Source organism: Peromyscus eremicus, chromosome 15 (genome assembly GCF_949786415.1).
Source record: "Peromyscus eremicus chromosome 15, PerEre_H2_v1, whole genome shotgun sequence".
NCBI lineage: Eukaryota > Metazoa > Chordata > Mammalia > Rodentia > Cricetidae > Peromyscus > Peromyscus eremicus.
The window spans coordinates 24,926,835-24,952,288 of record NC_081431.1 but is presented as its reverse complement, the minus strand read 5'-3'; the positions used below and the strand labels follow the sequence as shown (position 1 = coordinate 24,952,288).

Below are 25,454 nucleotides of genomic sequence, written 5' to 3'. Positions count from 1 at the left end.
GCTTAGCTGGGATTGTCTCTTATTTACGTACGTAGTTCAGTGTCTTTCCTTCCGACCACTTCCACAATTCCTCAAACATCACAGACACTCAAGAGACATTGTTCCCCTTTTACTAAGTAAGAACAACATCCAAAGTTCTTGAATCTCAGCAACAAGAGAGCTTATTGACCCCCAGACCACCAGTTCTTTGCTTCTGTTGCTGACATCCATCATGAAGCTAATGCTCTTTGGAGCATTGCTGGAGTTCTGTGTATCCAGAAATGTCTAAATCAAACTGGGAGTGTTTTGTCCATTTCCCCCTGACAGATTTGCTTCCCTCCATTTCTAGTGGGTCCCCTCGCTCTCTGGGGGCCCACTTATGAGAGCTGTGGATCCTCTAATTAGTTACTTCTCCCGATCCCAACTTTGTCGGAAATGATCCTGACACAGAGCTTCATCTGCATCATCACAGTGTTTCAGGTATCTCAGTCACAACTCACTGAGTAGCCAGCAGATGGCTCCCAGGTTCGTTTCTATTCAACCTTCAGTCATTCCCACTTCCAACACCCCACACAGTGCTGTCTTCGTGCCCTAGGGCAGCACATGTGCTCCAAGATACACGGGACCACTGTCTCCCATCACAGATGAATCGGAAACAGACCATACCTAGGTCTCTGTAATGGGAAAGGGCGTCTAAGTCATGAAGGAAAAATCAAGCCGCAGTTGAAATTCAAGGAGAAATTCTTGTTGGCAGACCTCTCTCAACCAGAGATGACGCAACTGTGTCAGTCTGCTTAGAGCTTAGCAAGGACCAGTTTCCTGTTTCCTTATTACTAAGATGACCACATATTCAGCATCCATATTGAAACGTGCAGGAAAAAGAGCTGTCAACGGGCCATGCTGAACCCACGGCTTTTTGACAGTCTTGCGTAGTGGGTTCTGACAGAGGAAGTTAACTATAGCCCTGAGCTCTGCTTGCTTGTGGGGTTAAAGCACAGGTTTCACAGCACAGAGCCTGGTCCCTAGTGGACATTAGAGCTCCCGAGGAGGAGACACTAGCAATTGCTACAGAACCTGAGTGTTTGAGATGTATGTATAATGAAGGTATAATTGACCAACTTGTCTTACCTCTCCTCTCTCCTCTCTCTCTCTCTCTCTCTCTCTCTCTCTCTCTCTCTCTCTCTCTCTCCCTCTCTCTCTCTCTCTCTCTCTCTCTCTCTCTCTCTCTCTCTCTCTCTCTCTCCCTCTCTCTCTCTCTCTCTCCTCTCTTTCTCTGTCTGCTCACTCTCTCCCTATGTCTTCCACCTTCTACTCTGTCCTTTCTCCTGACTCTAATTTTCCCACTGTCTCTCTCCACTATCCACCCCACCCAACAGCTCTCCTGTTATTTCTGGCAGCTCAAAAGAACTTGGATTGGTGACAGACAGGGCCTGTACCTGAAGGAACCAACATACTTTCGAGAGCTCCCAGGTACCACACTGTGAAAGTGATGGGGGCTGGGCAGAGGGGGCGACAAACCGAGCCTCACGTCACAGGGCTATATTTAGCATATGACTTCCATATTGAAATAGTGGCTTCTGGAAATAGTTATTTCAGATGGGTGGAAGAGGAAGGACGACCACAATGATAGCCTCTGAAAGGTAGAGAAGAATGAGTCAGAGATAAATAATGCCTGAAAATCTAATGGAACAGAGAAAACCTGCAGTAACTTCTGATTAGTGGCTAAGCACAGCTATGAATTATTCATTCTGAACCATTACTGTGGAGGCTCTGGTTAAGAGTTTGTCGAAGGAAGGAAGAAAAGAAAGGAGAGCAGGAGGGAGACTGATAAGGCAATCTGTGGAAAGAATTCATTACATGTAACTTATCACCACAAGGAGGGTTCGGAATAGTGAAGAGTTTCCCTGATCAGAAACAGAAAATTGTAATAGTCAAGAATCCCTGTGACAGAAAAAAAAAATCTCCTGAGAGGAAAAAAACATGGAATTTTCCCTGTACCCAAGAATCATTTGCCTCACAGTCCCACATGATATGCTCAGTCATTCACATACTCAACAATATTGCAGAAATGGTATTATATACAGGCAAGTCAGGGATCCTCACTGGACAGCCTCCAAGTGCCGGGTGGGATCCAGGCAGGAGGGAGATGGTGTGTCTTGGATCAGTGAGCTCCAGGATAGGAAGGGCTCAGAACCAAGACTGTCAAGGCAGTGAGGCTGCACGGTGTAGCCTCCACGGGCCTGGCCCTGTGCAAGGTCCTAAAGATACAGCTGCAGCCATGAAAGAGACGTGATTCTGATATCAGTGAATTCTATGATAAAAAGATCTCAGAATCATGAAGCTGCCACAGTGCTAGGTTCACTGGTGAGATCTGACCTACCCAAAGAGGGAGGTGAGAAGACTCACAGAGACCAGAAGTTACCTCCGGCAGACCTCCTTGACATAGGGGGAACTCCTGGTAAAGTCTCTACAGTGTAGCATGCTTCTCTTTTTGCCTTGAGTCCTGGCTCAGTGTACAAATGTTCCCTCTCTCTGAGGTAGGTATTGCAGTTATTTATTCCTCTGAAACTGTACTACAGAATATGGCTCTAGAGCCCAGTTTTGGCGGTTCTAAGTATTGTTTTCCTGTAAATCATTCAAATTACTGTTGAAAAAAAGCAACTTATGAAAAATGATGAGATAGTAATATTAGAAAACACACCCAGGAATCCAACATTCCCATGAGTACCGGGATGGGCTAATCCAGCATTAACCAAGAGAGATGGCGTCTCCATGTGAGTCACACCCTGACCACCGCGACTTCCAATATCATGTGGCAACAGAGCTACAGTGACTGACTACTTACGTCAATGGGTGCAGAACATTCTCTGTAGGACAGAATCCTCCCAAACAGAAGGCCTCTGCTCCTCTTCAATTATTTCAGCTTTAAAAGAATTCAAGCAACAAGCCTCAGAATTTTCTAGAGCATCGAATGTCAGGCCACTTGTAGATTTCCCTTCATGGAAAGGGGGAAAGGAAAAGCAATATTTTATTACAAAGTTTTGTTTCATTCACATCTTGTCCCTTCTTAGCATCCCCATTCACAGTACACAACAAAGCTTCCAAGCATCTGAGGCTCTCTGATGGGACTGGACACAACCCAGAGAACCTCAAGGGAGTTTCATTTCTATCTCCTGATATTGACTGATTTATAAATTAAAACAGAGCATTTTAAATGTATTATATATTCCTTGGTGACAATTGTGTTAACATAAATATTAATCGCTGTGAAAAATAAATTTTTCCCAGAAAATTTTGTGAGAAGAACAACATCATTTTATTGTTTTTGAGATCTCAAACATCTGGCTTCACCAAAAACAGCTGGATTATCATATCTGCTTCTGGATTCAATTTGTTGCAGTATCACATGTCAGTTAACCTCTGGAAAGCTCCTCCATGTACTCACAAGAGAATGAAAGGAAGAGAAATCAAAAGACATCTTGGCACTATCATGAAAATAACTATCACGTGGATCTTCCAACTGAGCCTCAAGGACTTGAGGGGATCCCATACGGCATCCCATGTGAGAAAAAAAAAAAAAACTCACATGTACCTCAGACAATCACCCTCTACCTTAGATGCAACTGGTTATCTGTTCTGATAATCAGTTGTCTAGGAATACTCCACATGTATGTGGATTTCACATATATACAGGTCAAGTGGCTGAAAACTATTCATTTCACTTGGTTCCTCTGTTTTACAAGTTGGGACAAGTTCTAAATCAGCCTCCTTTGTAGTTGCCTCTCTTTCCACTGATCCCTTGTGAATCACTGAATGAATATATGTGCATGCGTGTGTGTGTGTGTGTGTGTGTGTGTGTGTGTGTGTGTGTGTGTGTGTGCGTATGAACCCTATCTGGTGCCTATGGTTTGGGTGGGTTACAAAATGACTACATAAGTGTCATTTCCTGATAGGCACAGAGTGGCCACACCAAGTAAGAACAAATGCCATGAGGCTAAAGACAGTTTTCCTGCATCTTCTGGTTTCCTAACAAAGCACACAGCTGAAATCTTCCAACTCTGAGAAACAGCTGAACTTTGCCTTAGATCCCTGCCACTCCACAGCAGGACTTATTACTAAGGACAAATGTCTTAGAATCCGGAGCTAAGTGAACAGGGCTGTTTAGAGACAGCAGCCTCTCTTGAGACATACTCTCCCATCAGCATTATGTTGACATGAGGGGAGAGCAAGGTTCTACTTCTGAAAGCTCTTCCTCTATAGTACTGAGATGGCAAATGGGTAATCCTGTTGACTCACAACTTCCCTGAAATAGAAGCCAAGGAAGAACCCAACTCCTGCAGTTAACTGGCTATTCATTGACTCCCTCAGATGTTAAAGTCTGCTCACATCCACAGAGGCAGATATGAAGATACAGTACCATTCTGTCTTAGTTCTATTGCTGCAATCAAACACCATGACCAAAAAGCAAGTTGGGGGGAAAGGGTTTGCTTGGCTTACACTTCCAGATCATAGTCTATCATTGGAGGAAGTCAGAATAGAACTCAAGCAGGGCTAGACCTGGAGGCAGGAGCTGATTCAGAGGCCATGGAGGGTGCTGCTAACTGGCTTGCTTCCTATGATTTGCTCAGTCTGCTTTCTTATAGAACCCAGGACTATCATCCCAGGGATGGCACCATCCACTCAACAGCTGGACCCTCCCTCATTGATCACTAAATGAGGAAATGTCTTACAGCTGGATCTCCTGGAGGCATTTTCTTAACTGAGGCTCCTTCCTCTGATGACTAGCTTGTGTCAATTTGACACAAAAACCAGGCAGTACAGGCTCCACAAAGCAGTCCTGTGACCTCTACACATGTAGCATGCCAAAAAGACATGGCTGAGCATCCCTACACACACACACACACACACACACACACACACACACACACACACACAAATAATAATAATAATAACAATAACAAATAATTGATAGTTGAACCATTATAAAACTAGCAATGGAGGTTAGGGGGAAGAAGTCTGAGCTCTTTGCCTGCATGAGATTAGAAACACATCCGACACATCCTTATTTGTTTATTTTTTCTTTTGAAGCTGGCAAAACCAACAGAAGGCTTTGTTCATAAAGAAAGACTGAACATAAAGAATTCTGTTTCCTAAGGAGAGAAAAAGATGGATATTGCCTGTAGAGAGGCAGAAAATTGAGCCCAGCATTCAAGGGAGTATGGTGCTATCCACGCATGGATTAACCAGCCACCTGAGGAGGAACAGACGTTTGAAGCGGGTGAGAAGACCTACAAAGGAAAAAACTGAAGGCAGTCTTGCCCTGGGTAAGCAGCGGGAGAATACCCATGTGTCCTCTGACCCATCACAACGTCCTTATTTTTGCAGATGACCCCAAACCCAGAAGGCTAATTTATCCAACATCTCGGAACAGCTAAGAGAGTGAGTGACTGGGAATCGGAATGGCCTTAGCATCTGGGATACTGTGAGAGAGGCCTGAGAACGAGCTGCAGACTCCCTTTGTCTGTGCCATAACAGTCAGCAGTGTGGGGCCTGATCATGTCATAAGCTCAGGGGCTCAAATCACATCTTGTTCGTTATCTTGTCACTGTCCCCACTACCTCTCCTTCCTGTCTCCACCACCAGTTATTACAGAGCAGAAAAATCACAGACCACTTCCCTCTTCTCCACATACATATGATCTGAGACTTCTGGGCTTGGAAGGACCTTAATAATTCACCTAATGTTAGAGAAAAAAATACCTATGGAAACTGGGATTGAGAGGCTGAGAGTAACTTGCCCCAGACTGTCAGTTAGTAGATTCCAGACCCAAATCCCAGCCTCTGGTTTCTTTCCTTTACACTACAAACTTTTAGTGTATGAGGCTGTCTTAGTTAGGGTTTCTATTGCTATGAAGAGACATCATGACAACAGCAACTTTTATAAAGGAAAACATTTCATTGAGTAGCTTACAGTTATAGAGGTTTAGTTCATTATCATCATGGTGCGATACAGTGGTGTGTAGGCAGACATGATGCTGGAGACGGAGCTGAGAGTCCTACATCTTGACTTGCAAGCAACAGGAAGTGGTCTGTCTCACCGGGTACAGCTTGAGCAAAGGAGACCTCAAAGCCTGCCCCACATACATCTTCCTACAAGGCCACACCTACTCCAACAAAGCCATACCTCCTAATAGTGCCAAACCTTTGGGGGACTATTTTCTTTTAAACCACCACAGAGGCTTATTTCTAAGACATACTCTCCAGTGACTAATTTCTCCAGACATATGATATGCATTCCTCTCCCCTCAAGGTGTTCCTTCCCCAAAGAGCTCATGGTTCGTTGAGCTTGTGAAGTGCTACAATCTACCCTCTCTATGATAAGTAACCCTCTGTGGGGGAGGGGTATAGGTATACTGTAAGCGTTTCTGCATGTGTGCATGTTCATGTTCATGTGCATGGAGGTGCATGTAGAGGTCAGAGGTCAGTATCAGTTGCCTTCCTTAATCAGTCAGTCCCCACCCTATTTTTTGAGATAGAGTCATCGAATCTGGAACTCACTGATTTGGCTAGACTAGCTGACCAGCAAACTCCAAGGATCCTGTCTCTACCTCTCCGGTGCTGGGCTTATAGGCATCTGCCACCATGACTAGCTTTTGACGTGGGTGTTGAGTATCCAAACTCAGGTCCTCATGCTTGCACACCAGCACTTTACCAGCTGAGCCATCCCCGCAGCCCCGTGGCAACACTCTTGTTCCCATAGGAAAAGAAAGAAACCTGTCTAATTCTCTACAGTCGTTTCCAAGGTCACTTGACCCCAGGACTTTCAGCCTTTACCCCACTGCTTTGTTATCTACTAACATGTCTCAAATTTCCAAAGGTTGTGCTTTGGAAAACATAATCTAAGTCTCATTCGTAAGAATTCCTTTTTATATCCCAAGGAAAACATCCCCATGGAGTGGTCCTCTTGGCGGGGACCTAGTAGGGAAGCCATGAGACACAAAGGAAGAGAAACAATAGTCACCATCTGTTCCAGAGCCATGTGTACTGTCAGCAGCAAAGGGTGAGGTGGCCACACACACTGTCATCTGGAACTCTGGTCCTAGGCTAAAGATGCTCCACTCCAACCGCAGGTTCTCATCTACTCGACATCGGCTAACGTGATTTTCCTTCTACTTCTGTTCTCTGTTAGTAGAGACACTGTTATGCCAGGCCCTTCCACATCTGCTGTAGCTTTTCGCCATCCTGACCTAAAAACTCTGGACCTCTAAAAGAAGCTTTCTAATGAATGTCCCCACCTGACTCCTTCTCCCCTTCAATTCCCCTTAGAAGATGCTGTCCTATTAATCTAAGACAACACTGCATTTGCTTTCAGAGAAATGAAATGTTCAAAACCCTGCAACAAGTAAGGTCTTTCAATGACGTCCTGAGTCGTAACTGTGCAAGACAGCACAATCCATGCTCCCCCAGCAAATTCCCCATCACCGTGGGCTCATCTTCCGATACCACCCTCATCACTCATGCAGTGGGGCTGTTGAGCTCTGCATTCTGCTCTGTTTCTGCCTCTCAGATTTCTTCTGGTTCTTACCCTCCACCTCCACCACAAGTCCTGATGTGGAGCAAGCACCCCACCCACTCCTACTCTCGCAGATACTGAGTCCTACTTGGCACATCTTGCTCTTTGACTGATGCTTGCATTTCCCGACTCATAGTAAGCTTGGGAAGGGAAAACATCAGGCATTGTTAAGTGTACTTAGAAAGTAACCAGAAATTTCTCTTGATGGATAAAAAAGTTCATATTCATTTCACAACTATGAGTTAAGCAGACAAGTTAGGAAAACTAACCTCTTTGGAGGACTCAGGGGCATTTAGAATAGATCTTTCCAGTTAAATTGACCTTAGAATTTGAAAACAGTGAGAAAACATATTCCACCCCATCTTACCGGACCCAGGGAACGTCACTAATTTGTATAAAGACAGAGCTGAGCTTTCTGCCGCTTTCCTGCCAGCTTCATGCTGCGCTCCAGGAGGGAGGGTCTAGACAGGGTGTGTCAGGTGACATGTGTCCAAACAGTCCAAGAGGTTGGTCTAAACAAAATTCATCCCAAGAAGACTCTCCCTTGGCAGCTGGTCTTTCCTTCGTTTATTCTTTTAATTGTATCCCTACCATTTTGTATCAATACGTTAAGATACGAGGATAGATTTTTAAAAAGCAAACAAACAAACAACAGCCGATCCTGGTACCTGAGTCATCTGTGGTCAAATGCAGTTTTACTTACAGTGTGTGCAGACCCACAACAGATCCACCTGAGGGAGTCTGCTAAAACATATACAGGTTCCCTGGCTCGCGTGTGGAAATTTCTTACTCATTGCCCAGAAAAAAGTCTGAGACAGAGTTTTTTAAAAAGCATTATAGGTGATTCTGGAGCATATTGAAGCTTGAAAGCCAGATGAAACACTGAACCAGTTTTTTTTTTTAATAGCAAGTATATTAGGGGTTAATTCTAAAGCAGCTGTGCTCGGGAATGGGGGGTGTCTTGTCTAATAAAGTGTTTGCCACACAAGCAGGACCTGAGTTCAATATCCAGGATCCACATCAAAAGGTCAGGTCCACACTGGTTTGCACTTGTAATCCCAGTGCTTGGGTGGAGACTGGTACAATCCTGGAACTCACTGGCCAGTCCACGTCACCTGCTTGGTAAGCTCCAGGCCAGTGAGAGATGCTATCTCCAAAAAACAAGGTTTAAAAAAAAATTTTAAGCCAGGCAGTGGTGGAGCGCGCCTTTAATCCCAGCACTCAGGAAGCAAAGGCAGGTGGATCTTTGTAAGTTTGAAGCCAGCCTAGTCTACAAAACAAGAATATCTGGAGCTGTTACACAGAGAAACCTTGCCTCAAAAATACAAAACAAAAAATTTAAAGGTAGATGGCTCTTGAAGGACACCTAATGTTAACCTCTGCCATACACGCGTACACAAAATCATTATGCTTACTTGCAATAAAAGACTCACCGTGCATAGTGGAGACATACAGAGAATGAGTAGTTAATAAAACTTGCATAATGCAATGATAAAGGTACAGGTTCAAATTCTAGACCAGTCACTTCCATGCCATGTGTCTGACATTTTCTTAGGGTCTTATGTCCCAGGGCAAAACAGGAGAAGTCCCCACTTCACCAAACTATAAGGTTTCAAGGAGACTCTCTATGGGAAATGCTCAACTTAACCTCAATGCACAATAGCACTTGTCACTTCCTAATTATTGGTGAAATTTGAAAGCAGACCAAAACCAGGTTTTCTGAAAAGCACCACACTTGCCTCTGTTTGCTTTTCTGTTGCTGTGATGAAACATTGGCCAAAAGCACATTGGTGAGGAAGGCGTTTGTGTAGCTTACAGCTTCTGGTCCATCACAGAGGCACCAGACTCAAGGCAGGAACCTAGAGGCAGGAACTGATGCTGAGGCCATGGAGAAGTGCTGCTTTCTAGCTTGTTCTCTATCCATGGCTTGCTCATCCTGCTTTCTCATAGGACCACCTGCCCAGCAGTGGCACCACCCACAGTGTGCTGGGCCCTCCCACATCAATAATTAATCAAGAGGATGCTGCACAGACATTCTTACAAGACACTGTGATGCAAACATCTTTTTCAGTTGAGGTTCCTGTTTCCCAGATGACTGACTTGTGTCAGGTTGATAAAGGCCAGCCACCACAGAGCCCAGCTATAGTTTTATTATAATGTGTGTTTTTTTTTCTTTTCAGTGTATTCTTCTTTTTCTTTCTTTGGTTTTTTTCGGTTTTTTAAGACAGGGTTTCTCTGCATAGTTTTGGTGCCTGTCTTGGAACTCACTCTGTAGACCTGGCTGGCCTCGAACTCACAGAGATCCACCTGGCTCTGTCTCTCAAGTGCCAGGATTAGAGGCATGCGCCACTGTCGCCCGGCTTGTCAGTGTATTCTTGAAGTCCACAAGATTCCTAGGATCTTTGAAAACATTATGTCTTCAGTTCTCTATTTTGACATTTAGTACAAGAGATAGCTAGGTGCCATTATCCATTTAGTCTTAGTACCTGTCTTTTCATGTGTGTTTATAGTTGTACAAAAAACAAACAAAAGCCAGGTCAAAACAAGAACCAATCTGGACATAGAAGAATCGGTGGGAGAACTGAGTCATTGCTTGGCATGAGGCGGTTTAATGTACTCAGCCACAGCAGCCCTGCTGCGAGCAGATGCGTGATTTGGAATCTGACATCTTACATACCAGCAAGCACTGACTTCTAAGCAGAGAGCTGAGGCATAAACACACAAAGTGGAATGATTTCATCCCCGGTTCTATTAGTAACTGGGTTAAATGCCCAATTAATGCCAGTTATCATCACAATGTTAACCTTGTCTTCAAGTGAGTAAGCAACTTTATCTTAATTGTCTGTTTGTCTGGATTTGGAATCTCCTAGGGGTCACACCACTCAGGGGATTTCCAGGAAGGGTTAACTGAGGAGGAAAATCCCACCCTTAACATGGGCATCACCATCTCGTAGACTTGGGTCCCAGACGGAGTAAAAAGGAAAAATGGACAGATCAAGCAGAGCCCTGGCATTCATCTGTCTCTCTTTCTTGGCTGTGTACTCAGTGCGACTGCCTCTCTCACACTCCAGCCCCCGGAAATAGAGCCACACTCCCCACCATGCCTACCATGATGGACTATATCCACAAACGGTGAGCCAAAATTGGCCCTTCCTTCTTTAAGATGCTTTTCTTGGGTATTCAGTCACAGAAATGAGAGTAATTAATACAACAGAAATTAATTAACAAATTAAGAAATTAATTAATACAGAGAAATAAGAGTAATTAATACAGCAATTTAGTAAATGGTGGTAAATTGATACCCTTTAAAATTCACATTTAATGATTAATGACTACTGCATTTTGGTTGAGATCCAAGTTTTCTGAATTTATAAACCTTTGAGGCTAAGACAATTTGTTCAATGTACTTATACCAGCAAGTCTTTCCTGCCTAAGTATTAATATTTAAATAACTAACCCGAGTTACAAGGAAAAGGACACACTGTTCAGCTGCATTCACGAACTTCCTCTCTAGTGATGAATTCAAACAGAACTGCATCATCTCTCACACAGCAACTATGCTCTTACCTGAAACTATCAGTTGTTTTCAGTTTGATTTCACTAATACATTTACTTTAGCTTTCGGTTGCCTTTGGGCTATAAGCACAAGAAGTGTCTATAGTACCTAGTTTCATATCTACGCATTTCAAAAAGAAAAAGAAAAAAGAAAATTTTTATTGTAGCTGGGTGAGTGTTTCCTTGCACGTGTGTTTGTGCAGCATGTGAGCCCCTGGTGCCCACAGAGGCCAGAATAGAGTACTGGAATGTAGCAGGAATCTTAAAAGTTCTTATTAATAAAATCAAACCCGGGGCCAGTTATTGGGGTGAAATGCTGGATGGTCAGAGAGACAGAACAAGCCACAGCTACCTCACCTGGCCAACTTCTCAGCTAGTCTTGTTTCCTCAGACTGGAAGCCTCTGTGTCCTCATATCCAAAAGGCTGTCAGCTGAACTGTGCTGCTAGAAGCCTGAAAGCTTAACCAGCCAAATGCTTCTAGTTTCTGGTCTTCACGCCTTATATACCTTTCTGCTTTCTACCACCACTCCCTGGGATTAAAGGCTCGCTTTCCAGGATTAAAGGCGTGTGTCACCATGCCTGGCTGTTTCCAATGTGACTTTGGACTCACAGAGATCCAGAGGGATTTCTGCCTCTGGAATGCAAGGACTAAAGGTGTGAGTGCCACCATTTTCTAGCCTTTGTATCTAGTGGCTGTTCTGTCTCTGACCCCAGGTAAGTTTATTAGGGTGCACAATATTTCAGGGAACACAATACCACCTCACTGGAAGACCTGAAACTGGAGTCCCGTATGCTTGTGGGCTGCCGGATGGGAGCTAATAACTGAACTAGTGTTCACTGGGCCAGCTATCCAGCCCCAGATCTACACACACGTTAAGAGCATATTAATAGCATCACCTGAGAAGCTGAGGTTTTTCTTATAAAATAGATCATGCACTATTCATGTAATAATGGCAAGTTAGACAGTCCTGAGGAAGTGTTTCCTGAGAACTGAGTCGACCTCTCTGTCCACCTGTGAAAAGGCTGTCTCTCTTCTTCCTTTATGTTTTATATTCATGAAGACACCGGTATCTTTCTTCAGTTTTTACCATTTATACAGAATTTGAACTCAGAGCTCCCAACAGCACACTCACTGGATACACTGAACTAGCAGCATAACTGATGAACAGAGATCGAGTTCTTTTGTGTTCTCAAAAACAGCGTGTGAGCCTTTCAACGCTCCCTACTAAGAATTTTCCCAACAACGAATCAGAACTGTCGTAGGCATACAAAAAAAAAAAACCCTTAGTCTATTTTAAGAAGCCAGTAAAAACTCACTTATGCTTTATGCTAGGAAGTAATTTACAGAGAACACCAAAGATACGTATGGTCCTTGCTCAACTGGATGATCCTGACAAAAATTAAAAAAAAAAAAAAAATCCGTGGAATCCCAAGAAATGAGATGAGCTGCATGGACGACCTGAAACTGGAGCTGGTGTTCTAAGAAGAGTACTGTTTAGCTGAAGTGCGGGGAGAAAGGACGCTATTCAGAGTATAGGGCTGAGGGACCACGGGAGTGTAGCCCATATGACTCAAGGCTTTACTGTGAAGTAACTGGGTGTGGGTGCAAGTTCCAGAGAGCAGTAGTTAGCAGGTGTGTGTGTGTGTGTGTGTGTGTGTGTGTGTGTGTGTGTGTGTGCTCATGTGTGGACCACAGCTCATGTGTAGTGGTCAGAAGCAATTTGCAGGAGTTCTTTCCTTTCACTATGGAGAGTCCATAGGGGGCCAAACTCCGGTGGTCTGGTTTGGCAACAAGCGCCTTTACCTGCTGAGCCATCTTGCCAGTCCGTATAAGAACACTTGAAGCACAAAGAAGTGATAATGGTTGTACGAAGTCTCACTATTAAAACTCTGCAAAGTCAAAATCAGAATTATACCTACTAACCCTTGGCCTACTGTACTTTCAACCATAAGACGATTTTAAGTGAGATTATCTGTCTGTTGTTAAAGCTAAAATAACTTAAATGATTGCTGCTTAAGTAGTAGTTGTCACATGTAAAGAAAATTTTATCTTATCAAATACCCCCTGGAGTGCTCAAATGCCTGCTGTGAGCCTCAATAATCTTAAAGTTTTTGCTTCAGATAGCTTTATTAAGTAAAATAATAATAGTCAAATTTAAAATACAGTCAGAACAATGGTGCTACTTACCAGAAACATACAATCATTGTGAAACAAAGGTAACCCATGGCTATATTATATTACAATTCCTTCCTCCAGGTAAGAAAGAGGTAAACAGGATAGAATCGTGGTGTTAGGACTTATGGGCTTGGGGAAGAAATTTCTTCTTAATTACATGTTTTTAGAGCAGTTCTAGGTTACAGAGAAACTGAGCTAACATTGGAGTTTTTCCCATCTGCTGCCTGCCCTCACATGAGGTTAACCTCCACTGCTGCTAATGCTGTTCCCCACTACTGTACAGTGTCAACAAACCCACAGGGACAGGCCATTGATGCCCAAGGTCATAGTTTGCCCTAGAGTTCACTGTGGTACTGATGATCTATGGGTTTTGACAAATGGATAACAACATGTATCCACGTATCACACAGAAGAATAGTTTCAACACCCCCAAATCCCACCTACTCATCCCTCCCTCCCAGTTCCTGGCAATGGCTAATATTTTTACAATCTTCATGGTTTTGTCTTCTCCAGAATATCATGCAGTCAGAATCACACAGAATGTATCCTGTGAAGACTGGCTTCTTCCACTTAGTCATATGCATTTGAGTTTTCCCATGCCTTCATAGCTTGCTATTGATTAATATTGTTGAAGAATTGTTTTATTTATTAATAAAAATTATTAATATGTGTATCTGTTGCAGGCCTGTGCGTATATGTGTGTGCTTGTACGTGAAGGCTAGAGGTCTTGAGTATCATTCTTTTGTTTTGTTTTGTTTTGTTTTGTTTTTCGAGACAGGGTTTCTCTGTGTAGCTTTGTGCCTTTCCTGGAACTCATTCTGTAGCCCAGACTGGCCTCGAACTCAGAGATCCACCTGGTTCTGCCTCCCAAGTGCTGGGATTAAAGGCATGCGCCACCACCACCCAGCTTGAGTATCATTCTTGAGTATCATTCTTTGGATGTCCTGCCTCATTTTTTGAGACAAGGACTCTCTCTTCATACCTGGGACCCATCAATTCAGCTAGGCTAGCTGTCTGGTGAGCCCCAGAGATCTGCCTGTCTGCATCCCTCCAGTTGCAAGCACACACCACCACTCCTGGCTTTTATAAATTATTTTAATAATAAAATATTTGTTAAAAATTTATTAAAACTATAATTAATTTAGTACTACTGTTTTTAGCACCGGGCAGTGTTCTATGGTCAAGATACCAGTTTTTCTGCTGGAGGACATCCTGGTTACTTACAGATTAGGACAATTATAAATAAAGCCGCTGTGAAAATTCACGTGCAGGCTTTGTATGGCTACAACCTTTCAATTCATGTAAGCAAATACCAAAGCATGCATATGCTACAGCCTACAGTGAAAGTACACTTAGCTTCACAAGACACTGCATGTGTGCATTGCATTAACCTGACTTGCAGTTCCTCAGTGGTCTGTGCAGCTGAACATCTTCCACATGCTCACCTGCCCTCTGTCTCTCTTGAAGTGCACTTCAAATATTTCATCCTTTTTGAACCAGCTGTCTGTTTTCCTTATTGTTGGGTTCTTTGTGTTTCTTCGAGAATATCTTTTGCAAATATTTTCCTCTGTCGTGTAGCCGATGTCCTCATTTATCTTAACATTGTCTTTGACAGGAAGGAAGTTGTTGGTTTTAATCATGTCTACCTTATCAACTCTCTCCTTCATGGAGTTTTGACCATATAGTTGGGTCTGAGGTACACTTTGCATTAACTTTTGGGAAGGATGTCAGGGATGGTCTCGATTCATTGTGTTCTCTAAGAGAAAAGACTTCCTTGTCTTTGCTGTATTGCTCTTACTCCTTTGTCCTCTTTGAATGCATTTATGTGGGCCTTTTTAGGGCTCACCATTCTGTTCACACAACCATTTGTCTGTTCTTTGCAAGTGCTTCACTCTCTGGATTACTATAGCTTTACAGAGAACCCCAAAGCCAAGTGTCACCAGCCTTCCAACTGTTTACCTCTATCAATATTGAGTTAGCTATTCTATTTTGACTCTCCATATAAACTTTTTAAAACTAAACAGGGTATCACCATATAGCTCAAATTGACCTTGAACAGGATCCTCTTGTCTCGGCCTCCCTAGTGCCAGGATACAGGTACATAGACCACATTCAGTACTCCGCATAAACTTTACCATGCCTTTATCAATATCCACAAAATAACTTGCAAGGGCTTGGGTTGGCATTTGCATGTCTTAACGTGGAAAGGCAATTTGTTTCTATAAAAATGGTACATCATGACCCAACCAAGGCAAGCAAGCAGCAGTTTGGATTTATTTTTAATTTCTTTTCATGACATTTTTACCTCATCATCACCATCTTAATTTTGAAGCTACATGATCCACATATTCTAAAATCAGAAAAGCATCTGAGCCAGGTGTGTGGTGCACACCTGGTAGGTCCAGCACTGGGTAAGATGAGGCAGAAGTGTCTCCCTGAGTTCAAGGTCAGCCTGAGCTACATTGTTAAGTTCCAGGCCAGCCTGGGCTACAGAGTGAAAGTCTGTCTCAACAATAAGCAAACAAAAAGAGCTGCACCTGCTCACCAAGTAATATCTAGCACTTTTTTGGAGGATTTAACTTCCACCCTCTCTTCTTCAGATTGGCTGGTTCCCCTGGAAGGGTATTGTGTCAACCTCTAAGTTTTACAAGCCTCTGTGAAGTTGCAGGATGGCAAGGCATTTAGGTGCAGCTCCCATGAGGACTGCCAAGGTGTGAGTTCCTTTCACAAACCCCAATACTACTTCATTTTACTCTCCGTGAGCAATGTGAGTGGCATATATTAGTGCGATGGTGTTTTAAATCTACTAAAGTAACACACACACACACAAACACACACACCACACACACACACACATACACACCACATACACACACACCATACACACATCACACACATACACAAACACACACACATACATACAACACACAAACACACATACATACACCATACACACATCACACACATACACAAACACACACACATACATACAACACACAAACACACATACACACACCACACACACACACCACATACACACACACACCACACACACATCACACACACACACAAACACACACACATACACACACCACACAAACACTCTCTCTCTCTCTCTCTCTCTCTCTCTCTCTCTCTCTCTCTCTCTCTCTCCCACCTTGCCATGAGGTGTTCGAGTTTGCTTTCAATCTTTGATTAGACATGGATGATAAGCATGATCGTGATGAGGACAGGGACAGTGACAACACAAACTATGATGAGGATAAGGAACACAGTCCCGGTCAAGGAGATGGGCCTACTGGGCCTGTTGGTAGGGTTTGCTTGCCAACGCCGGTGCCTTCTCCTCTATCCCAGATTCAGAACTGCTTTGTATTGCTTTTGGGGTTTTCTTCTGTCACTGCTGTGTGAGTCTGAGTCTCCTAAGTCCTAAAGACAAAGACTGTTGGACTTCTAGACCCTTCATCTGCACCGGTCGATCCACTCCTCAGGTGTTAAGGGATGTCTATGATGTCTCAGCCCTAGCACTGGTAAGCATGGACCAAGTTTACAGCAGCTGTTGAAATAAATGAGACTTTAAACTAGGGACGTAACATTACACATGGTTTGAAAAGAAAAAAATGTGATTTCTTTCTTTTATACCTCCATAATAACTAACAGAGAACATGAAATGTTTGGTAAGTACATATTGAATAGTTGATAAAAATAAAAAATGTAAATGCTGTCAGCAGAGCAACTGTGTGAAGGGCGGGAGGACATGAGGACTCAGGACTGTGTTCCCAGTTCTTCTCCAGGGATAAAGCTGCTCTAAAATATAAAGCCCACCGATTTTTAAAAGGAAATTGTAAAAAATAAAACACAAAATGTTCACTCTTTCTGTAAGATATCTGGCTCTATCACTTGCAGGAACCATTTCTGAATAACTATAGCTGAATTATTGAATCATAGTTCAGCAAACTTTAGAGCACGAAATCTTATTGCCTAATCCTGAATAGCAGTTTTCCAGATCAAGTTTTGTCCAAATGCATGTGATATGCCCAGAACCTAAAGTTACGACTGTCTGTAGACATGAGGAGTGGGCAGTGATGTTGGCTCCATTGGTAAAGTGTTTGCTGCACAAATATAAGGTCCTAGATTGATGTCCCAGACTCCATGTTTAAAAAAAGAGCCTGCACATGCTTGCAATTCTCGGTTCTGAGGAGGTAGTGAGAGGCAGGTCTCCAGGACTCACTAGCTGGCCAGCCTAGCCTACCTGAGAAGAGAGATTTACACACACATGATCATGGACATATACAAATAAAGAAAGAAAAGCCGGGTGGTGGTGGTGGCGGCGGCGGCGGCGGCGGCGGCGGCGGCGGCGGCGCAAGCCTTTAATCCCAGCACTCGGGAGGCAGAGCCAGGTGGATCTTTGTGAGTTCGAGGCCAGCCTGGGCTACCAAGTGAGATCCAGGACAGGCGCAAAGCTACACAGAGAAACCCTGTCTCGAAAAACCAAAAAAAAAAAAAAAAAAAAAAAAGAAAGAAAGAAAGAAAGAAAGAAAGAAAGAAATGAATGATCATAAATGATTATAATCCCTAAAACTTAGGACTTAGGAGGTAGATACCAAATAAACATTTGCTGAGGAATTACTAAATCAATAGAGAAAAACAAAGTTATAGTAGATGATGCCAGAATGCTATACAATTCATTACAGATAGAAATATACTTTTTATATGCCAATTAAAATTGTAATAAAAATAAACCTGTGAGTTTTAAAAATAACATCAATGGAGAAGAAAAGGTTCATGAGAAACCTTTTGTCTTAGACAAGAGAATTCAGACAATATCTCTGTTTCATGTTTTATGAATTCCTAATCTACTAAATTTAAAATGAAAAATTAAAAAGCACTAGATTACACTAATCCATCTCCCATCTCAATTTATTCAGACTTCCTAGGCCATTAAGACCCTAAACACAGAGGTTGGAGAGATGGCTCAATGGTTAAGAACACTTGCTATTCTTGCAGAGAACCCGAGTTCAGCTCCCAGGATCCACATCAGGCAGCACACAACCACCCGTAACTTCAGATCCAGAGGATGCAACGCCCTCTTCTGACCTCAGTGTTCACATATAGACATATATGTACACACACACACACACACACACACTCACACATACATACATACACACACACAGAGACACACACAAATTTTGGGTTTGTTTTTTTTTTTCATCTTTACAAAAGACCCTAAACACGATCTTTAGCCAACTTCACTGGGCAGATTCCTATGAAAGACACCAAAGGGCATGCCCATGTACCATCTTTGAATGAACAACACTTTCCAGCTTCCAAATCATTGCCTTATCTGAACTACCCTCCCCCACAAAAAATAAAGAGAATAAAAGTTCATGAGCAAGACAAATGCGACTGTAGCTCCATGAAGACAAGACTCCTCAAGTAATACATGTGAAAAATACTAGTGCTAGGATCAAAACCTCATAATACAACACTAGCCTGGAAGTTCTTCTCCTCACACACTCTTTCCACGTGTCTCACACTGTAGAGCACCATGCAGCATTAGCCTCTGAGCAAGTTCAAGGGGCTCATCAAAGATTTAAGGTGAGCATGAAGTGCAGAGACAAGAATCTACTGTCAACAATGATCAGTTTCGCCGGGGTGGTGGTGGCACACGCCTTTAATCCCAGCACTCAGGAGACAGAGCCAGGTGGATCTCTGTGAGTTCGAGTCCAGCCTGGTCTACAGAGCGAGATCCAGGACAGGAACCAAAACTACACAGAGAAACCCTGTCTCAAAAAAAAAAAAAAAAAAAAAAAAAAAAAAAAGCTTAGTTTCTAGAAAAGCCATGGGAGCTCAATAGTGTGGTGTTAGTCTAAACTCAACTTTACAACATCTTTCCTTGTACATTCATCTTCCAGGCCAGGACATCACTCGAAGCCAACCTTCCCCTGTGTTTACAAGCCAAAGTGAAAGTCCAGCTAGCAAGTACACAATTTGTCAAATGAGACAGGATTCTGCATCGCTTGAGGAACTACAGAAACTTGGAAATACTCAATGGTTCCACATAAAATACTAAGAACAGAAAACAAAATTTAGAATGGACATCAAAATAAGAGAATTGTTTATAAGCAAATTATTTATGGAGTGTGCAGCCTTGATTATAATATATGCAAATATATGCAAATATAGTGACTAAAAGGAACAGCTTAAAGTCCCTCAGTTTCACCATCAGGTCATTGGAGTTTCAGTGACTATTACTGGATAGTTATCTAGACATCTTTGTTAAGCTATGTTATTTTGAAAGAAATCAAACAGAATTGAATTGAAATTCCTTAGACTCATGTCAGCCCAAATACTTAAGTTAGAATGACCTGGGTAACACCTCAAAATACCAACTCCCATTTTCCACCTTTGGGTATTTTGATTTAATTGGTCTAGAAGTCCTTAAAGTCTACCTGGCATCCCAAATTACTGCTGAACAAGTCTACCAAAACATCATCTTATCTGCTGTAAGGACACACACTGAGGTTTTGAACCCAGTCGCTGAGTTGAGAGCAACTCTGGGATTCTGGGAATATTGGGCACATTCACGGTCTGGATAATCCTTGTCGGCAAAGAGTCAACTGATTCATATGCTGCACAGCTTTCAGCAGGCCAGGCACATAAAGAATCTAGTGTGCCTGTATTGCAGACAAGTCCACATTGATGTGAGCTAGCGCACATTAGTATGTTGTGGCTGTCCACTTTCAGTCAGGGCTTGCTTTGGTGTGTGTGTTTGAGGTGGTCTAAAGTACCTGAAGGTGCGTCTTCCAAAGGAAGTTGAGATGGATGCCTGAGTTAAAGCTAAATTTATGTGGCGTGGCATTGATAGATGGGAGGCATTCTGTCTTTATTAGAACATCTGTTTAAAATGCTATAATGTGGAAAGTTTGGAACTAAATTCCATTTGGAGATGCAGATCCAAATGGCTTCCATTTCCGGAAGTGACAGTGTAAGAAGAGAAGAAAATAATACAGAAAGGCTAGGGAGGAGACAGAAGGGTGAGACTTCTCTGGATGACGCTTTGTTCTTGGCCAGGAAGACTGTTGAGCCTAAGATTCTGGAAAGACCTTCTCAATGTCTCTTACTTTTAAAGTTTATAAAAGCCACTGGATCTTAAGCAGAAACAGAGGTGGGGGTTCCACATGCTAGCCTCCCACTTCAGGGACACTGCCACCTTCGTGACTACAAGCGCAGAACAGGCCAAGTGAAATAGAAAATGGAGGGAGACGCACCTGCCAGTGAGATGATGTCCCTGGGCCCAGAATCTGTCCTCAGCTAGCTATGACACTCCTGCTGATTAAACCCTTCTCATTCAGAGACAGTACAGATCCCAGAGATGCTTAAAGCAACCTATTGACCTTCCTCCAGCTCCACCTTGGATAAGGAACCATGGACAAACCAGACCACAAAGGAAATTTTCAGAGAGTAAATCTGCACTATTTCTCCATGAGGCAGGATTGTTTCCATTAAAAGATGGGCATGAAGGGCTGGGGAGATGGCTCGGTGAGTAAAGTATTTACCACACAAACATGAGAACCTGAGTTCAGTCTCTTGAAATCCATGTAAAAATGGCAGCTGAAAGCACATACTTGCAATCTAACAATACAGGGACAGAGATAGAAGAGTCCCTGGAACCCCGGGGCCGGCCAGCCTATCCTACTCAGTGAGCACTGGGCCCATGAAAGATCCCATGTCAAAAAACAGGGCGAATGACACCCAAGGCTGACCTCCAGTCTCCACATCCATGTGCACACATGTGCATGTGCACCTGTACATACGTGTGCATGTGCTCTCTCTCTCTCTCTCTCTCACACACACACACACACACACACACACACGAAGATGGGAATGAAGAAAGAGGCCCCTCATTTCAGAGCTTCACACACAGTCCCATCCAAGTACCCTCCCACAAGTCTGCCCCAACGCCAGGCTCAGTGTGACAAGAGCTGCTCCCCAGTACGTTCGGTGACATTACATACAATTGTAAGAGCTGACATAAGGAAGCCCGTCATAGCCCTTAGGATGCTTTCGGGTACATGTCTCTTCTATCAGTGAAACTCGAGAGCACTCTTATTTCCATGCAGAAAACACAGGAGCCAGAGTGCAGAAAGCAGTTCAAGGTAAAGCCAGAACCTAACCTGGGTCCACCAACTTGAAAAGCCCTGGACTCTCTGCATAACAAAGCTAAACAGACATCCAATACCTGGAAAGTAAACCCACAATTGACACCCAGGTGAGTGTTTCTCTAAGCGCAGGTTCCAAACTTTTCCCTTAGCCTGACACCGGCACCTCCTGGTCACCCAGGGAACCATGGAATTTGACTCCAAAAGTAAGCAAGTCCACATGTGGAGGGGGTGATGTCGGGAGAATTGCGATTGATAGTGATTGAGAGCCGGATGTTAACAACTTTGAAGCGCATTTGTTGTGTTTTCTTGAATAGTTCTTTTCACCCCTCTATGACTTAAAATCCTTTCCCGTGAGATGGGAATAATCCTTACAGAATTGTGGAGACTCAATAAAATAACAGGGAAATCTCTCGAGTGTGGAGGATGGTCAGAGCGAGGACTCAGATGTTAGATTTGTTTCATTTTACACACACACACACACACACACACACACACACACACACACACACACCAAGGGCCACTAGCTGAACCACTTCTACCCTCTTCTCCGTTGCTGATACCATCCTCAGGATGATGTTCCTCTATTGTTTCCTCCAAATCTTAAAAATAAGCCGGAGGGAGAGACGTGGATTGCAACAGGCGCCCACGCCACCAGCTGAGTGCATTTTTCCGATCCGCTTCTAATGTGCTGTGAGAGCCTGAACAAGTCAGCCCTCTGCTATCGTTTCTGAAATTTAATGAGAGGGTCAGAAGAGATGGCGATCGCAAAGACCCTTCATCCTGCCGCTGGGAAGGATGCCGAAAGCTGAGCGGTTAAAATGGTGCTAAAGCCGCCACTGGCTTGAGCGTTCCCCAAGCCTCCTCAAATGGCTGGCCGGAGTATGTCTGCCACTCTGAGAGAACGCTCTCCCTTAGATGGGCCTCTTGAACCCCGGCCAGGACGCTGGGTCCCAACTGGAAACAGCCCCAAGTGCTCTGATAACAAAAGGAAAAGCACCTAGCACCGGAGAGGATGAGAGACCGGGAAGCGATTGCTTCTCTTGTTCATGTCACCCACTGCAAAGCCTCCAGGCAGCTGGGCCTTCCCGCCCAGCCATCCAAGCCCAAAGGTGAAGCCACCCTCATCCAAAGCCCTCACCCACAGCTGCCCTTCCCACACTTAAATCACAAAAGATGCTAGGTCGTGTTCTCACCAAAACTCAGGCCCTTCGAACACCACCACTCAGTGCCTGAAAACACAGCTCCTGGCCCTCCTCTCGCCAGCAGCCCAACTCTGCGATCGGCCTGTCTTGCCTGCCAACATTTCCAACTCTGCTGAAGCTGTTTATTGTACCTTGCAGCTGCTATGGAGTCATGTACTTCGCGTCGGCCTTCTTTGGTTATTGGCGCTTGTTCTTCCCTCCCTGACACAAATCCAGACCCCAAAACGTGAGGTCTGCCTGGGTCCTGCGTCTGTAGAGCCTAGCTCCCGACCTTCCTCCCTGATTCAAACTGTCCTGTCCGCTGCCGTCTTTAAAACTTTTCCTGACACACCAAGAGAAGTACACTCAGAGCTTTCGTTTTTGAAAAAGAAAATGAAGAGAGAGACAAATAAAAGGGAGAGAAAGAGAGCCATCACATCACTTACTTCCATCCAGGGACGCCCAATTTTGAAAAGAAGAAAACGGTTCTAGTCCAGTGTGGTCCCCCAACCCCAAAAGAAGAATTTGCTGTGAACCACTTCTTTCCCACTTTGCCGGTGAAGGAGCCCCGTGGTAGGCATACATCCACAGGCTGATGCAAGATGCCTTTGAGAGAAACCTCACATTCTGAGGATTCCTGGGCCTGCGCCAAGGATCCCAGCATCCAATATATTGCACATTTGCTTTCAATTAGGAAGGGGGTTGGGAGGGAAGAAGGCAAGTCACCAATCAGAGCTGTTTTCTGTTTAGAGACTATTTCTTTTGACCCAGGGGACCACGAGCAAAGCTATAATTTACAGCAAAACCCATTCATAGAAGAAAAATATGTATAACCATAGGACAGACTTAAAGACGCAGCTCCCTTCTGCCTTCTCCCGACCTGTGCCTCCCTGTGCCGTTCCCCTCCGTCTAAGACTGGGTCCCCATCATGGGATACTCCCCCACCTCATTTTTCTTACTTGAGCTGAAGCTATAACGGCTTCAGGTTTGGAGCCTCTTCTGATTCATGTCTCCTGGGCAGCTGAGTCACATGCATGGAGATGATCTTTTGTATTTTGGCCATGAGAGCTCAGAGCTGAGTCTCCCTCGAAGAAAAGGTTTGATTTAATCCCTCCCCCCACACACACACACTGCCTCCTCTTCCAAAAAAGAAAGAAAGAAAGGAAGGAAGGAAGGAAGGAAGGAAGGAAGAAAGAAAGAAAGAAAGAAAGAAAGAAAGAAAGAAAGAGGAGAGAAAAGAAAAAAGAGGAAGAAGAACCTGAATGGTTCTAGCATCCAGGATTTCTCTCTTAAAAAAAAAAAAAAAAAAATTCAATCCTCAATTGGCTACTGCTGAGATTCCTGCTGTTAAACGAAAACACAAAGATTTACAAACTTTCTAAATGTTTTTTTTTTTCTTTCTCGTCTCACCCCCACCCCCAACCTCCTTTCTGTGGCCAGAGCTGAAAGAGACATCATGTGGAAGTGGTATGTAGGTGTCAGGGGAGGGACCCTTGCTGGGCTCTCTAAATAACTAATAGTCCTGTCTATCCACCCCGGTTCTGGTCTTAACTCCTCAGAGCCTGGGTCACTCTTGAAGAAGTCTAGGACCTTAGGATCTTGATTTTCTGTGTGTATAGTGACCACTGGGTGAGCAGAGCCATGGAAGGAAGCAGATGGACACAGGTAAGTTCAGAAGACTTAGCCTCCCTTTGAGAGATAGCCTCTTCATAGTGACACCTCTTCTTGTGGGTTTCTGAGCGAGGGCCAACTCTTCCCTGCCCTCGTTGGAGTAGACAGCAGGAGAGGTAGGGCTCCCGGGGAAAGGGTACAGTATACCTCAGTGAGTGTGGGGCTTGGCTGGTGACCCACAGAAAGCCCCATGGGCTGTATAAAATTAAGATTCATACTGTCAGTGGTGAGGCACTCACTCAAGGCTTGTAAGCCCAGCATGGGCCCGAGAGTCAGAAAGCAGCTGTGGAAGCCATGTTCCACAGTGGGAGAGGACACAGAGAATGGGCAGGCTGTGCCAAGGCCCACCACAGAGACAGAAACAGACAGAAAAGTACGACCGGCGGGAAGAAAGTTAGAGTTAAGGTTATTTTACAGAGATAAGGACAGAACAGAGATGAATCTCTTAAGAGGACCCTTCCAACAAGGTAGAGCATGTGACATCAGGTGTGAAGCAAGACATTTAGTTCAGTTTGATAAATACTTGTAAAAAACCATTGGTCAGACACTTCACTGGGTGCTTGCCAGAGGTATTCACGGACATCTGGCTGAAGACACATGCTTGGACTCTGCCTCCCCATGTCTATGAACCACGTTTGGTGACATCACAAGTTAAAGCCGAGAAGCAGTGGAACAGCTTTGCAAAGACCAAGCCTAATAAAAGACAGGTATCTATGGATGTGTGTCCGCAGATATCAACATTCACACGATGCTGCTACAGGGGTCAGACTGCTGGCATATGTGTGCGTATAATTACTCTTAAGCCAACATTGTTGACTTCAAAACCCAAGTCCCCTGGCTGTGCCTGAGGATGGAAGAACAGCCCCATCAGGGGTTTGTTTGTGTTCAGACTAAGGAGACTTCTGGGGAAGAGTGAACAGGGCAGAGAGAACCAAGAGGCTTTGAAAGGTGCAACTTTAGGATCTGAAGAAATGGGCCAATAGGCAAAGTACTTGCCACACAAGCATGAAGACTGAGTTTACATCTCTACATCCACGTAAAAAAAACAAACAAATCTGTAACTTCCCATAATCATTGCAGTGAGGCCAATGGACCCAGAAGGAACTCTGGGGCTTAGTGCCAAACTTAGCCGAATCAGCTAAGTTTGTGAGAGA

At 43.9% G+C, this 25,454-nt stretch overlaps 1 protein-coding gene across 1 annotated transcript in view; it reads right to left on the bottom strand.

Annotated features, from left to right (window-relative positions):
• Positions 1 to 23,334, bottom strand: part of Ddr2 (discoidin domain receptor tyrosine kinase 2) — a 96,012-nt gene extending 72,678 nt beyond the window's left edge. The window contains exons 1-2 of the mRNA XM_059280973.1: positions 23,076 to 23,334; positions 2,825 to 2,974 (exon numbers count right to left, since the gene is read on the bottom strand). The gene's annotated coding sequence lies outside the window, so the exon portion shown is untranslated. The remainder of the gene's footprint in view (positions 1 to 2,824; positions 2,975 to 23,075) is intronic.
• Between the last annotated feature and the right edge of the window lie 2,120 nt (positions 23,335 to 25,454).